The sequence below is a fragment of the Myotis lucifugus genome, unplaced genomic scaffold (genome assembly GCF_000147115.1).
Source record: "Myotis lucifugus unplaced genomic scaffold, Myoluc2.0 scaffold_531, whole genome shotgun sequence".
NCBI classification, from domain to species: Eukaryota; Metazoa; Chordata; class Mammalia; order Chiroptera; family Vespertilionidae; genus Myotis; species Myotis lucifugus.
The window spans coordinates 309,761-320,508 of NW_005871579.1; the positions used below are offsets into that span (position 1 = coordinate 309,761).

Here is a 10,748-nt window from a genome sequence, read left to right on the forward strand (position 1 = left end):
CAACTGGCTGCCTCCTGCATGAGCCCTGACCGGGGGCAGGGAGCAAACCCGAAACCCAGGTACATGCCCTTGGTCAGGAATTGAACCCGAGACACTTCGGTGCACAGGCCAACACTCTAACCACTGAGCACGACCGACAATGGCCGACAATTTTTGATGATAAAGCTGGCTACTCGTTCATCCATGCCCAGAAGTACATGTCACAAAGTGTCATCTAGACCACCTGCAGGACACAGCCTCCTGGGGCCCAGGGCTGGATGAGAGCACACTTCGCATCATGCTGTGAATTTGCTCCATCCCAGGCACTCTTTCTGAACTAGTAGTCAGGGAGAGACCCCAAAAAAGGGAGGCATGCAGGCTATTCTAAAACAAGCTCTGCATGCCCTAACTGGTTTGGCTCAGTGGATAGAGCATCGGCTTGAGCACTCAAGGGTCCCAGGTTCGATTCTGGTCAAGGGCATGTACCTTGGTTGTGGGCACATCCCCAGTGGGGAGTGTTCAGGAGGCAGCTGATCAATGTTTCTCTCTCATCGATGTTTCTAACTCTCTATCCCTCTTCCTTCCTCTCTGTAAAAAATCAATTAAAAAAATATATAAACAAGCTCTGCATATTTTATTTACTTTTAAAAAATAAGTTTTTATTGATTTTAAAGAGAGAGGAAGGGAGAGGGAGACAGAGAGAGAAGCATCAATGAGAGAGAGAAACATTGATTGGTTGCCTCATGGACAGGCTCTGACTGGGGATGGAACCCGCAACTTAGGTATGTGCCCTGACCAATGAACTGGAGACCTTTTGGTGCATAGGACAACGCTCAACCCACTGAGCCACATCAGCCCGGGAAAGCTCTGTATATTGTAAAGAGGAATTAATTTCTTGAGCAAATTTTTCTAACATGTCTAGGAATTACTCCTAAGTCAATTAATCAGAAAAAGTCCTACAAATAAAAATTTCAAAGGAGAGAGACTCAGACTGTGGGTCCAAGCTTTCAATGGTTGATTTGCTTATTCGTTTATTCAGCATTGGCTGCCCCTAGAGCAGTGATTCTCAACCTGTGGGTCGCGACCCCTTTGGGGTCAAACGACCCTTTCACAGGGGTCGCCTAAGACCATCGGAAGACACATATATAATTACATATTGTTTTTGTGATTAATCACTATGCTTTAATTATGTTCAATTTGTAACAATGAAAATACATCCTGCATATCAGATATCTACATTACGATTCATAACAGTAGCAAAATTACAGTTATGAAGTAGCAACGGAAATAATTTTATGGTTGGGGGTCACCACAACATGAGGAACTGTATTAAAGGGTCTCGGCCTTAGGAAGGTTGAGAACCACGGCCCTAGAGGAAGGGCTGATGGGCAAGAGGAGGGGACTTGTAAAGACAAGCTACAGTCCAGCACCGTATTTCCCAAACTCTGGGCACCATCTATATGTGCTTTGCCATCTCTGAGAATCACACATACTATTATTTACTTAATATTTTTCTTTAGAGCAACTTATCAATAAATGTACTTCTAAGGGAGTCTATGTACCTCTTATGGACGGAACGTTTGTGTCGCTCCACAATGCACATGTTGAAACCTAACCCCCAAGGTGATGGTATTATGAGGTGGAGCCTTTGGGCGGTGATGAGCTCATGAGGGTGGTATCCCCACACGGGTTTAGTGCCCTCACAGGGGGAGCCCTGGCGAGCTTTCCTGCTCTCTTTCAATGAGAAGTTGGCCATCTGAAGCCTGGAAGAGGCCCCCACCAGAACTGGGCCACGCTGGCACCCCGACTTCAGTTTCCAGATTTGTGAGAAATACATTTTTGTTGTTGATATGCCACCCAGGTTACGGTGTTTTATTATAGCAGCCTGAACTGACTAAGCTAGTCTCACTGTGAAATTATAGATGGAATGTGATAGTCATGTGTTTTTCGAACACACATTCAAATAAATGTTAAATAATTAAAGTGTTTACCATGCTTCTCTGCGTATCACCGCATGGCATCTCGTGTATCAGCCATGGTGGGAGCCTCCCTCAGGGAAACGGTGACTTTGAAGAAGAGATGCAACACACACAACCTGTGTTCATGATCTAGCCTGACTTAGGGGCGCGAGGCCAGGGGTGTCCCACAGGCCCCAGGGTCAGAGCGGCCCTGCATTCGGCATTTCATGCTCTGAGTGCATTGCCTTGACGTTTTTAATAATTTTATCCTTGAGTTTGTATCTTGTAAGTTAAAAGCAATGGAACAATGAAGCCTGTGCTGGTGGCGTGGAGCCTCCGTTCACACACCCTCCTGTCTTTTGCCACCTCCTCAGGGCATGGTCTCGGCACCCACTCCTCTCATCCACCGTGTCCCAGGCTCTCCCAGCTCCCACTCCCTGCCCCTGCCCAACAACCACTGCTGCTCGCTGCCCTGGCAGAGGGACCCAGGCACGTGGACCATGCTGTGTCTTAGGATAGGCTAGGGCAGTGGTGGGCAAACTGCGGCTCGCGAGCCACATGCGGCTCTTTGGCCCCTTGAGCGTGGCTCTTCCTAAGCCTTAAGAGTACGCTAATTAAGTTAATAACAATGTACCTATATAGTTTAAGTTTAAAATATGTGGCTCTCAAAAGAAATTTCAATCGTTGTACTGTTGATGTTTGGCTCTGTTGACTAATGAGTTTGCCGAACACTGGGCTAGGGCATGACAGGAGCCCCATCTCTGTCCTGGGCCAGGGCTAACCTCTTACTCTCCCTTGATCCAGTACCTGCCACATCCCAGAGCACAGGCTGCAATCCCCGTGGGGAACACCTGTCCACTGTGGTGGGCACAGGTTGTGGGAAGGGGAGATGCCAGCTCACCATGCTGATGAGGCAGCTGTGGTGGACGGAGCCCCGGTAGCCGGTGTGTGTGAGTGCCGAGTTGTGCGGGTGGTAGGGGGAGGTCTGGCTGGAGCAGAGGTCTGGAACAAGAAGCCTGGGAGGTGGCTGGGGAAGTGGGCAGGCTCAGGTCAGCTGACACAGGAAACTGGGCTGGGTGGGTAGGCAACAGGAAGACCCTGCAGCAGGTGTGGGAGGTGGTGGTGGTGCTGGTGGCGGTGAGAGGGGCCACAGGAAGGGGATCCACGGCTGGGAAGGGGCATTGTTGGGCCTCTTGTGGTAATTATGCCAGTAACAGGGGACACTTCCCTTATAAACCGTGAGAAGCCAGGGGCTGACTCTCAGCCAGAGGCCATTCTGGGAGGAGAGAATGAGACTGCAGGCAGGGCGGGTGTGGGGAGAGGACCAAGCAGGGAAAAGGCCAGCCGTGAACTATCCAGGCCGAGGAAGAGGATCCATGGCCGCTGTCTCCAAGCTTTCCGGGTCACACACCCACAAGACATTTGGGGGCTCATACCCTGGCATATGTATTGTTATGTATGATAACTTATGCACTTGCACAGTTCTATTGCGGTTATTATAAAGCAAAAGCAAAAACATTAGAGGGAAAACTAAAAATGAGGATAAAAAGAAGTTCTGAAGTCCTCTTCCCGCTGCCCAGTGGACTCTCATCTGGTGCGTGTAGATCTGGAACCTGGTGCTGGCCAGGAAGGCCCTGGCCAGGATCTATGTCCCCAGTGGCCGCTCAGCACTGTCCTTCCAGATCTTCTCCAGGAAGCAGGTCTGGGCTTGGGCGCAGTTGTGTTTCTGTGTGTGGGGAGGGCTGTGTGCAGATGCGGTGGGGGCAGAAGTGCTGACTGTTGTGTCAGGGAAGTATCTGGGAGGGAAGGCTGAGGGGAATCACCCAACACCTGTGGGCAGGAAACGTTACCCCCAGGTTATTATGAGGGTGCTGAGAAGTCCATAAACTTGCCTGAAGTCACACCACCTGAGCCAGGATACGGACCCAGGTTTGGCTGACTAAAGCCCGTCTGTCCCTCGGGCTGCACCACCTCCCCTGGGAACTTTCTCAGTCAGGCCTGTCTTTCAGGAGGAGCAAGTTGTTGGGGTTGAGATCTATTGTCACAACAGACTGGTCACCCTGGACCAGGCAGAGCGTGGAGCAGACACTGTGGGCACCCTGTCCACATGTACCGAGGGCAGCTGCCTGCAGGCCGTGATCTCCATTCATCTCAGGGTTTTGTCCCGGGAGAGGCCTAGATGAGAACCACCGTGGGCTGCCATTAGTGCCAGGCCTGGGGCCACTTAGAGAGAGGTACAGGGCATACTGAGACCAGATGCTCCTTGTTCGAGAGATTTTTAGGAGAGTCTGAAGCATGAGCTAATACAGGCCATTCATATGGAAGCACCACTGGAAACAGGTGGGGTGGGGTCTCAGGGAATCACCAAGGTGGGTGGAACAGTGTTGGCTAGGCTGATGGAGACTCAGGCATGGTACTCGCCTGCCAGCTCTGTGGGAGGTTGGAGGAGAACTCAGCAGAGGAACAATGGCCTCTGCCAGCACTTCTGTCTGGGAGGAAGCTGCCCCTGCACCTCTCGCCCCAATGCCAGATAATCCCGTTTCTTCCCATGTGTCCCTGGTGCTTTTCGAGCTGCTGCCCCAGCTCTGGAACTTAGAGCACGTGAGTCTGCGTAAGTCAGTGTGTGGGCCCTTTAAGAGGAACTGCTGGGACTCTAGCACTCTCCATCTCACTCAGCCACAATCCCTCCTGGTTTTTACAGCTAGAAGTTATGGGGACGTCTCTTCATGGCACTGGAACTCTGGGCTGGGGAGCCCGGTATGGGGCTGGGTCCCCTGGGCCCTCAGGGGAGACCTCTGCAGCAGAACTATCCCCCCCAAATGTTAACTGCCACACACAGGTGTGGGACCACCTGTTCCACATCTCCACTCCTCCTACCAGTCTCGATGTGGCTTCTTCTTTATATTTTCAGTTGTAGGACTTTTGTTCAGCTATATTTCAGGTGGTTCTGAATTATGATTGTTCTGTAGTTTAGCTGTAATTTTGACGTGTTTGTGGAAGGATGGGAGTACTTTGTGTACCCACGTGGCCATCTTGGTTACCCCAATTCCGTTTATTAAGTGGCTGACGAACCAGGCCCTGTGTCCTTTATGGCACCGTTGCTAACCTCACTGCTTCCTTTCTGGAAAGTAAAACAGAAACACCCAGGACATTTTCACGCCTGCTCTGCATCTAAAACATTTCTGGGAAGTGCTACCACTTTTTCAAGTGTTTCTTAAACTAGGAAGTCAGGCTTCTGCATTTCCATGCAATTTGAATTATTTGCATTCAGTCCAGGTTGTGAAGAGCCCTGTGTATTTTGTGGTTTCCTGTGCTTGGAATATGCAACCTGGCCAGGTGAAGCTCCTACCAGAAGCTGCCAGCCCTCATCAGACCCGGATGCTCACCACAGATTGTCTTTGCTCAATCTCTCTTCCTGCTCCCTTGGCTGGCCAGTCCCAATAACCCAGCTCTGTGTAGACCCAGTCGTTGCCCTTTTAAGGACAAGAAATCTATCCCAGCATCCCACACATGAGGCACATACATTTAAAAAAAATTTTTTTTTAACAATAATCACACCTCAGATAAACCTCATTGGGTACGATACTGCCACTGCGCAAACCTATAAAGGCACATAGTTAAACGCCCCCTGAAATAGTGATGAAGAGATCAAGTTGGGTGTCCCCTAGGGCGGAGGGAGAGAAAGGCCCAAGGCTCCTGGAACCCCGACTCCTCTCCTGTTTGGGCTGTGGAGCTCCTCCAGATAATGCTGTCCCTGAGGTATTGCTTCACTCCCACCTGGTGTCCCATTTGACTCCCAGTCTCAGGTGACAGTGTTTGAAGTTCTGGCTTTGTCATTAGGGAAGTCTTGTTTTGATCTCTTCTGTAAATGAGAATTCTGCTGTCTTCTTCCTAGAGTTGATGTGGGACTAAATAAAATGAGAGAACTCTAAAGAATTCTCACAGTGAGGCCTCCCCTCAAATGAATGAGCTACCCCAGAAGGGAAGGCCAATGGCATGTGTTGACTGCCTCAGTGTCCCATCTGTAAATAGAGATGGTTATACTTCTCTCACAAGGTGTTCTTGTGAAATGCAAATAAAATATTTTACATAGACGCTCCTGCCCAATAAATGGAGGTAAATAGTTCCCTATTGCCCACAATTGCTCAAGAGGCCTTTGTTGCCACACCCAATACCACAATGTTTCTGAGCTAACCAACAATTCAACTGAGTGCCCAGGACTAGGGATCAGAAGTGGTGAGAGATGAGACTCATGGTGTCTTCAAGGAGCTCACAGACCAGAGGAGGAAGACAGATTGGGCCCTGTCATTGACAACTGATAGGAGAAGGTGTGCAAAACAGAGTGCAGGCACAGGCAAGGGAGCCTGGCTGGTCTGGCAGGGGCTGGGGAGACTTCCCAAGGGAGACCCTTGCACTGGAGTTACTGGCTTGAGCTTGTCAGGCAGAGGAGGGGGAGATGGGATTCCAAGTGTAGGGAAGAGAGTGGCAATGATGCCTGAGCAGGGGCTCACGCGGAGAGGTGCAGGAAAGCTCGGTGGCTTAGAACATAGGGTGAAAGGTGAGGCTGGAGAAGAGGCAAGGTTTGGCTTTTACTCCAAAATCACTGCTAGGACAACAAAGTCTCTGCCTTCCATGCTCCCTATTTGTCTAGTGTCTGGTTTCTGCCTCTCCAAGGGGAACGAGTAGAGCAGGACTTGAAGGGGGCGGGAAGACAGGGGTAGAGGTAGGTTTGACATTCTATAGGGTAGTCAGAGAAGTTGTCTTTGATAAGGTGACATCTAAAGTAAGGGAGCAAGCCATGTGATTCTCTGGGGAAACTGTCCTAGGAAAAGGAATATTCAAAATACAAAAATCGCAAAGTAAGACTGTGCTTTCTGGATCCAAGAACAGGGACCACTGTGGCTGAAGCAGAGTGATGTGGGGAAGAAGTAGGAGAGGAGGTCACTGGAGACCAGATCATATTAGGCCTGTGGGCCACTGTAAGGATTTGGGCTTTTACTCTGTATGAGGTAAGAAGCCTACAGAGGGTTTGGAGAAAAGGAATAATTTGATTTGACTTGAGTTTTTAAAAGTTTACATACACTTCTTGATGGAGAGGGGATGGTAATGATGAGGATGGAGGCAGTGAGACCAGTTAGGAGGCTACCAAAATAATCCAGCTGAGAGGTGATGGTGGCTCAGATCATACTGGAAGCAGTGGCAAGAAGCACTGGGTTCTGATGTATTTTGAAGGTAAATGAACATGACTTACTAATTGGTCACATGAAGGGCATGAGAGGAAGAAAGGAATCAAGGATGACCCTGAGATGCTTTTGCCTGAGCAACTGGAATTGTTCTTTTCCGTGATGAAGACGATCAAGAGGAACACACTGGAGGGATAGGTGCTATTAAGTTTGGGATGTCCATTAGATATTCAAGTAGAGAAGTCAAATTGGAGATCAAAGTTTGGAGTTTGGGGTAGAGGTCTGGGCTGGTAGAGATTTAACTTTGGGAGTCATGTAGCCCATGAGACTGGATGAGATTACAAAGGAGGGATAGAGGCAAGGTCCAAGGCCTGAACCTTGGTCTATTCCAAAGTTTAGCGTCAGAGAAATGTAAGGAGAAGCAGCGAGGTCAGAGGAGATCCAAAGGGAGTGCATGTCTGCCGGGAGCCAGTCCATCCTTGCTGCTTGACACAGTCGCTGCAGAGAAGAAACATCTGCACAGCATATGTTTCAAGGGACCTGGCGTATATGGCATACTGTTCTTAATATGTTTGCTCCCCTTCTTGGTGCTATGTGTTTTAACCAAGGTCACCTCCCTGAGAAAGGCTTCCCCAGGTAGGAATTTTTCCCTGAAGTTAGGGAGGGAATAAAACCCCTTAACTAAGTGCCAGGCGGGTAGTTAATCACTTTAACTAAGAACAATCACGCTTAAGCTACATAATCTTTACTCCCTGGAATAAGAAACGCCCTAACCTTTGGAATAGAAATTGACAGGATTAAAATCAACTGGTATAAATACAGATGTAACAAGACAACAGGACACAGAACCTAGACACAGAACCTAGAGACAGAACCTAGCGAGAGAGACAAAACCTAGACACAGAACCTATCGAGAGAACATGGCAAAAGATCCTGGACAGAACCTGGCTACAGAACTTGCCTGGGGAACCTAGCAAGAAAACATGGCAAGAGAACCTGACTAAAACCTGGCGACAGAACCTGACTGGAGATCCGGGCTAGAACCTGGCCGGAGAACCTAGCGAGAGAACATGGACATAGAACCTGGCTGGAGAACCTAGCCAGAGAACATGGACACAGAACATGGCCGGAGAACCTGGATAGAACCTGGTGACCGAACCTGGCTGGAGAACCAGAACCTGGCTGGAGATCCTAGTCAGAACTTGGCTGGAGATCCTGACCAGAACTTGGCTGGAGATCCTGACTAGAGATCCTGGCTAGGCTGCTGATCAACTGAACACTGTCTCCGTGTCATTCCTTCTTCGCCGACTCCGTCCACACCTTTGGGGACCCCTGGACCCGCTGGGATTGGACCCCAGCACATGTCCAAACCAGGAGGGTGGAGTGATCTACTCCATCAAAGGATGCTGCTGATGGGTCAAAACGGTGAGGTCTGAGGCTCGCCCACTAGATTTGACACCTGGACGTCCTCGGGGATCTTGAAATGAGCTGTTTCAGTGGAGCAAGGTAACAAAGTTAATGAGTGTGAGCTCCAACAAGAAGGGAGAAAAGAAATTGACAGTAATTGGACGCCTCTTAAAGAGTTCGAAAGGGGGCAGAGAAATGGAGCCGTGTCCGAAGCAGAATGAGAGATAAAGGAAGAGACATCTGTTGTCGCTTTGCTTCTCCATCTTGTTACTGGTTAGGTCAGCCATGGTTGAAGTTCTGACAGGCAAATACAATGGAGAGAGTTGGGGTATATAAAAGGAAGTTCTGTGATGATGAGCTGTGAAATCCAAGTTGAGGGCAATGAAGCAATGAAGGGGGAAATTATTACTGAAAGCATACTTGAGTAATACATAGATTGTAGGTCTCACTTGGAAGAAGAATTATTGGAGTCTGTGAAAGAAAAGGAGAAAAATACAAGCTCTGGAAGACAGGGCCTAGTGGTTTGGGGCTGGGACATTAGAAACCGAGATAATTGAGGGCTGCAGTCAGTGGTAGTGACAGGTTCCAGGGTATGGCCGTGGGAGGGAGTAGAGGTGACAAGGCCGTTGGTGTAGAGTAGGTCATAGAACTGAGAGGCTGGGTAATATAAACTGAATGTTTGTGTTCCCCCCAATTCATATGCTGGAACATAACCCCCAACGTGATGGTATTTGGAGGTGGGGCTTTTGGTTATGAGGGTGGAGCTGCCATAAAGGAGATTAATGCCTTTATATAAGAGAGTTCAGACAGTAGTTTGAAAGACAATATTTTTTGAGCTCGCATGTGATGCTGACATTGAAAATTTTAACCAAACCACCATTACCTGTTAGCATCACATTAGGACAGTTTTTCTCCCCATTTACTCAATAGGTATATACTTGTCATCGCCAGAGCTTGAATTCTACAGTGACCTTTGAAAGCCTTGTTTACAAAAACATGCAGCTCTTCATTATGAGATTCTATCCGGGGGAGACTTACAAAATCTGTGTTCAAATTTCTTTACTCATTTTTTTCACCAGCGCCATCAGATAACTTTTACAAACAAAGGAAGTAGTAGTGAGGTCATTTCAGGCTAAGGTGTCTTCCCCAGACAGTTGTGGTTACTGAAAAAAAGGAAGAAAAGAAAAAAAAAAAGAAGGAAGGAAAAGGGAAGGAGGGAGGAAGAAAGAATGAGAGAGATGAAGAGAGGAAGGAATGAAGGAAGGGTGGGAGGAAGGTAGCAATCATGTAGGTAAGCAAGGAGGCTACAGATTCCAGTGTAGACTGCTTGGATTGGTCTTTTTTGAAGGAAAATTCTCAGAAAAATACCCTTGCCTTTTATTCAGCCATCTCTGGTGCTGATCTTTGTCGTCTAGAACAGTTCCAATCAATGTTTGTGGAAGGAATTAACGGATTGTTATTGCCTTAATAGAGCAAAGATTCCTCCATGGTCCTTAGGGCCTTGGGCTTCTGGTCTTAAGTGACATCAGCCTTCCTGCCCCCTCCCTTCCCACCCCCCCACCCCCCCCCCCCCCCCACCCACCGACTCCTTCCAACCACATACCCTGCTTCTGCTTAGCTCCTGGGCTCTACTTTGCTTCTTTTCTCCTCTAACATGTGTGTTCAGAAGCTCTCCGGCGTTTATTAAATGCAGCACTGTTGTTAATACATTAAAGAACTTAGTCTCATGCCAGCCACACCCTGGCACCCGACCCGGCTGGGCAAGGGGCCAGATTTGGAGTGAGGTTCTTCTTGCCAGTGATCAAGTTCGGTTAAGAAGTGAGATATTCACTGCCAGATGCAAAAGCTCCAGGATGTTTTCCCCGCTGCATTTAGGACTCTGGTAGTTTCTGCCTCTGGGGATGGAGTTTAGAGGTCATCTGAACTGGGAGTGATGAGAGACAGGAGCTGTAATAAAAAGGTGTAAATAAAACAGAGGTGAGGGCGGTGAGGGGAGCTGGGTCTGGCCAGGAGGGTGAGAAAATGAACTGTTAGAAGCCTCTCCAGTCTTCTAAACCCCTAATACCATCTCCCTCCAGCAAACCATTGTCTGGACTAGACTTGGCTCTGAGAGTTCTACCGGCGTTCGTCTTGATAACACATGATGAGTTTCGTACCAAAGCATATGGAGGTGGCTGTTGTTGAGGAGATGCATGGCTAATTCTGTAGCTTCCTGTGGGGC

General features: G+C 48.7%; 1 pseudogene; it reads right to left on the reverse strand.

Moving 5' to 3' along the window:
* Positions 1-5,408: 5,408 nt before the first annotated feature.
* Positions 5,409-5,540, reverse strand: LOC111823522 (annotated as a pseudogene).
* Between the last annotated feature and the right edge of the window lie 5,208 nt (positions 5,541-10,748).